The following is a 5,610-nucleotide window of genomic DNA, read 5'->3' as shown; positions in this document are numbered from 1 at the left end:
TTATAGCGGTTTAATATATTTTTCCTCGAATCAAATTTGACATTAAGGGAATTTAATCAAGCGCTGATCAAGTTTATATCAAATTTCATTTCAATTGAATCTTCATATTGTCTTTCCATAATTTGCATGATACTTAGGCTATCTCAATGGGTTAAATATTGTTTGGACAAGTGAAGTTTTGCCATCCAAAAAAGTAAATTTTGCCACATTGGCACTGTTGAGTTACAATAACAACTACAATAAGACTCGTAATTCATTTCGGGTTGCTTCCTACTCAATGTGGAATCAAACTTAATATTCATTTTAGGTGCTTCATACTCAAGGAAGGAACCAAATAAAATGAGGCTTATAATGCATTCAATGGCTTGGGTTATCAATATCTGTATTTGTTGGCTCCATTGCTCAATGATTTGACGGATTTAAGCTAAGAGCTTATGCATGCTTATGCATAAGCATGTGAGAAGCAATGTTTCTTTATGTTTGGAAATATACAAGGAGTAATAATTTAAATAAAATAATGTAATGCCATAAATCTACAAATGAAATGAGATTTCTTTGTGTGTGTGTGTTTTTTTTTTTTTTTGCGGGGGGAGGATCATGAAGTATAGTTCCTTCCCCAAGAAATAGAAAAGAATCACAAGTAGAGCTTTTTTGGTTTGAATTAGACTTCGACAAATCGGGCAAATTTCGAGGTCTTTCGCACATTCTTCGCAATCTGAGAAATCAAGGTTAATATTATGTCGCATTTGATTGCCAAATCTAAATTCCAAGGATTCCCAAGAAGTAAAAAACATACCTGATGTCCCATCCAAATGCCATGTCCTTTGGGTCATTAGGCAATGGGACAAGCCTGCGCAAAGCAACAGATCATAGGGCAGAGCCTCGCAGAGTTCATATCTTAAAGCATCTGGTCTTTTCGGTTTCAACTCGAAACTTGAATGCATGAGTCTATTATTAGAAGATATGGCCCAACTTAACAACTGTGTTCTCGTACCTGGCTATCGTAAGTAGAACAAGGAGTTGGTGAATGGGAGTTGACAGGAACCGTATCTTCGGGATAAGGAGGGACACTTGGTTTGAAGCTGGTAGGTTGAGGTGGTTTTGGGCTGCTGAAAGATGCGTAACCATATTGGAAAGCGGTAGAACGGGAAGGTTTCAAGCTGTTGAAAGATGGTGCATCATATGTAGGAGGTCCTAATGGAACTCTCGGGAATATTTCCCTTTCGACCACTGCACAACAAATAGATGAAAATCACCATCCGAAACGGGTTCCTTTAAGAATGACAAATAGAACTAATTATTACCCGAGAATATTAAGCTCGTGGTTGCTTTGTATTGTGAAGGAATCTCCATTAAAGCAGATAAAGCAATTCTGTCTCCTTTCGTGACAGGGCTGTTTTTGACATAATCTCTGTGAAATTCACAAACTAAGAGACAGAGGGATGAAAAACAAGAAAAAATATAAAATTAATACCCAATGTTGCTAATACCGTATGAACAAAAGAAAATTGTTATGTACTGTGAAATATCTTGCATGCACTCAGAATTTACCTGAAATTATCAAATGCTCGAGCAGGAATGTTATCGTCAAACTCCTTCATCATGTCCCAAGGTCCGTCTCCAACACCAACCAATACAATCGACAGAGGAAGCTTGCTGTAATAGAAGAAACATGTGAGAAATAAACGGCTGTATGCAAAAAGACGAAGAAAAAACGGTTACAATAGGTTCACCTGCTCGCACTATCGCATCGACAGTCTTCTGCTCCTGTGGACTTAGAAGACCACGCTGAGTATCAACGCTTCGAGTTACCTGAAACCATCAGTATTAAGGATTAAAACTGTCTGAAGATACAGTAACGCCTAGCAAACAATCATCAAAAGTTTAATAATAGAAGTAATAATGCAATGCAAGAAAAATCGTTAGTACAATAAACCATCAAGCTGACATTTTTATAACCATTTTATCCCATGCCAATCCGGACAAAAAGTTTCCCCTCTGCTCGTTTTTCGCTTTCAAGCTAATTACCTGATATTTACATCGAGTTCTCTAAAGCCTAAATGAAGTATAAACCGAAAGACAGAGAAGATACCTGCCCATCCGCGATTATCACTAATACATGGTACTGGCCACGCTCTGCTCACATGGTCATAGCCATTTCAATGATTGGGCAAATGATGTAGGGCCTGGCAAGAATTGTAATAATTATTAGATTAGATAAGCTTTAGAAAGTTATTCAGAGTAACGGATGAAAAAAGGAGTGTAACGGAAACCTGCAAGTCGTAGATGAGGTAGAAGTTCTCTATAGCGGCTCAAGACTTCCTCAAATCCATTACAAATCTCTCATCTGGGTAGAAACTGAAGACATCTTGATCATGTTGAAGCTGCCAACAAATATGAGTAATTCTTAGCATCCGTATTTAAACAGGCATCCTAAGAAGGAAAAGAAATTAAATTCTACCATCACCAAACCCGAAACAAGGAATCAAATTGTCCTCGTCAAGGAAGCTAATGTCTTTCCAATTATTGATATGCTTGTTCATAGGGATTTGAACCATCCAATGTGGGCAAACTTCTATTGACGATTTTTTCCCTACAAGCAAACCAGATTGAGCAAGTTCTACTATGGCTAATAGCATACATTACTAGCAATTAAAAAGTTGATTTTAACCTGTCCACCGTTGCTCTTTGTGAAATCGATACCGACAATGAGATTAGAAGATTCAAGACCATTAGCAAGTGCCTCAGTTACCTGCAATCAATGAATGCTCATGTGACTTACAAGTTCCCTTCAACTTCACCAACAATAGAAAATAAACTACTGGATGATAACCTGATCTAAGGAGTTGTAATTGTCAGCAATTCTGGAATACCTCCTTTGTAGCCTCTTTTATCACTTCCACGATCTTGTGAAGGTGGATAATACTGCGGCTCAGGTTGCGGAGGAGGAAAATACTGCGGCTCGGATTGCGGAGGATAATACTGTGGCTTGGGTTGCGAAGGAGGATAATATCGTGGGGATGCATAGCTATACTGAGGCACATAAGTTCGGCTTTCTTGTCTGTATATGTCGGATACCCTTGATCAGAATGCCATGAAGATGAATTCGAGTGATGATGAACTCTGCCTCCAGCTTCCCTCCTTCGAACTACTACCCCCTCACCTAAGAAATTCCAACGCTTCCTTCCTCGAAATCACCAACCAAAATAAGAACTACAGGCCAATACAAGAATACCTGGGAAAAGAACGCCCATATAATACAACAACAACAATAACAACAGCAATCAAGAAATGAAATCCTGAAGTCCTTTCCAATGTCTATGCAGCACAAGAATCTAGCACAACCAATCAAACAAAAACAGAACGACACGGAACCGAAAAAAGAAATAAAAACCCAGAAACAAGCATTCACCACATATATATAAGGAAGTACGAAATAAAACTTGAAAGGATATGTACAAATTAGATTTCCCAAAGATTCACCCTTTCCTTTGCCAAAATTAAAGAGACCAATTCAGAAACGTAAGCTTCCACTCCACCGACCTTAAAACAGCTTAAGAAGAGCTTTGTCAGCTAAATATTCATGGAACTACAATTACACTAAAATTGCCATTTGTTTCCTAAATGTCATAGACAAATAAACACGTCATGTGCTAGCAATAAACTTATCCATAGTCACCTTAAACAAAATTTGTAATTGAATTACACAAGAAAGTAAAACGGCGGCAGTAGTCAACAGACGCTAAAAAGACATGATTTTGAAGAAAAAGATCCGTCAAACTTGGTGATTGCTTAATACGAGCACATTTTCGAGACCTAAAGGGTAAAAGTAAACATTTTCTAAAGTGGGTCAAAAGAAAGTCACAAACCTATGATTGAAGCAGAGTTGCAGAGTATCAATGGAGGATCTGGGTATCTTTATTGCTTTTTAATTGAGATAAAGCATTGGAACCAAGCCATTGATTGAACAGGAGCAATCTTTTTGGATTTTTTTTTCTTTTCATTCTTAAATAATGAAATTGGTTCACATGGATGGAAGTGCGCAGTTTGGAAGTTATCGGTGTTATGTGCACACGTGAACCATCAATTACACCTAAAGTCTCAATCTCTAATGCTCAATCTCTGTAAAAAAAATCATATTTCTGTATCGTCGTCCTTGTTTCAAAAATTCTTTTTTCATACAAATAAATATTATAAATCATAATATAATTACACTTATGTGAAATAATTAAACGAAACAATAAGAAGAATATGAAGAAGAATAAATATAAGAATAAGGGAAGATAATATATTATATAAATATTAGTTGTACAATTTTTTTAACTATATATTGATAAGAATGGAGAGTAGATATTATAGAACTTTAACTCTAATAGATATTAAAATCCTAACAAAAGTATATAAGACTCTATCTTATAGATAGATAAAAGACAGAGATACATCCACATAATAAATATTCATAACACTCCTTTGAATGTCTACGAAGTAATGTGTCTCGTTAAACCTTACTAAAATAAAACCATATGGCAATAAAAATCTTAACGAAGGAAGACGAGTACACATATCTTAATATGTATAACGTGTGTCACACCCGATTTTCATTGATTTTGATTTAAATTGAATCCTAATCAATTATGAGGACAAATCGTAATTTTTTTTTGAAAATGAGATCAATTTTCAAGAATTATAGGAAGCTCAGGGACCTAAGTTGGAATTATCCCATCAGACTTTAACTTTGAAAAAAATATATAGGTTTGGCGGATTGACTCGTGACTTACTAGAAGAAATGGTGCCCCAAGCCCTATCATTTAGGCTAGGGAACTGTTTTAATATATTTTATTAAAATAGTTTTATAGTTACTTAACCTTGATTTAAATTCGAGATCATTTCTTTCTCATTGGATTGGAACCAAACTTAAAAATCAAGAATTAGGAAAGGTTTCCCACCCGTCACCTCTTCGTTCACTGATCTCCGGCCGACGGTGGAGTGCACCGCCACCACCATTTTGTTCCTCGTCGTCCTCTAATCAAAATCCCTCTGCCAATTTGTCGAAAGCGCTATCGTTCACAATGAATCGACAATTGTTTGCTTGTCAAAACCAAAATCATCGTTTTCTTCTCCTTACGATTTCGGCCACCATATGCGACTGTAGGCCCCGACACCACACCATTCGACGTGTCTAACGCTGAGAAAAACCCAACCGATCTCTCTCCGTCTAAGCCCACCATTTTTCGTGAATCAATCGAGAATGCCTCGTCTGAAAGCTTCACCCACCATTGTGGTTTTCCTAAATGTCGTGTTGATTCCGTCGTCGGTTGTCCTCACCACCACCTCATCAGGGTCCCACTCAGTTTTGACCATAACCAACTGGTATCGTTCCCTCATCATCGTTTTTCTCCGTCCGCCATCGGTAAGCTTTGATTGTTTTTTTATTTAATTTTCATCGAGTTTTGGCTGATTTTTGGACTGATTGAGTTGTTTGTGATGTTTGATTCACGGAATGAAAGATTACCAGTGGAATAAAATTATCAGGGAATGGATTACTGGGAATGTTGTATTTGTGTTGGTTGGTTAAGCAAGAAAGTAAAATTACCGTGTTTGGTTAAAGGA

The 5,610-nt window shown here is 37.0% G+C and overlaps 1 pseudogene; it reads right to left on the bottom strand.

The window, feature by feature from the left end:
• Nucleotides 1-832: 832 nt before the first annotated feature.
• Nucleotides 833-5,385, bottom strand: LOC120193211 (annotated as a pseudogene).
• Between the last annotated feature and the right edge of the window lie 225 nt (nt 5,386-5,610).

The sequence above is a fragment of the Hibiscus syriacus genome, unplaced genomic scaffold, assembly GCF_006381635.1.
Source record: "Hibiscus syriacus cultivar Baekdansim isolate YM2019G1 unplaced genomic scaffold, ASM638163v2 tig00116989_pilon, whole genome shotgun sequence".
In the NCBI taxonomy this organism is placed as follows: domain Eukaryota; kingdom Viridiplantae; phylum Streptophyta; class Magnoliopsida; order Malvales; family Malvaceae; genus Hibiscus; species Hibiscus syriacus.
Note: the sequence above shows the minus strand (reverse complement) of the source record. Positions and strands in the feature narration are given on the sequence as shown.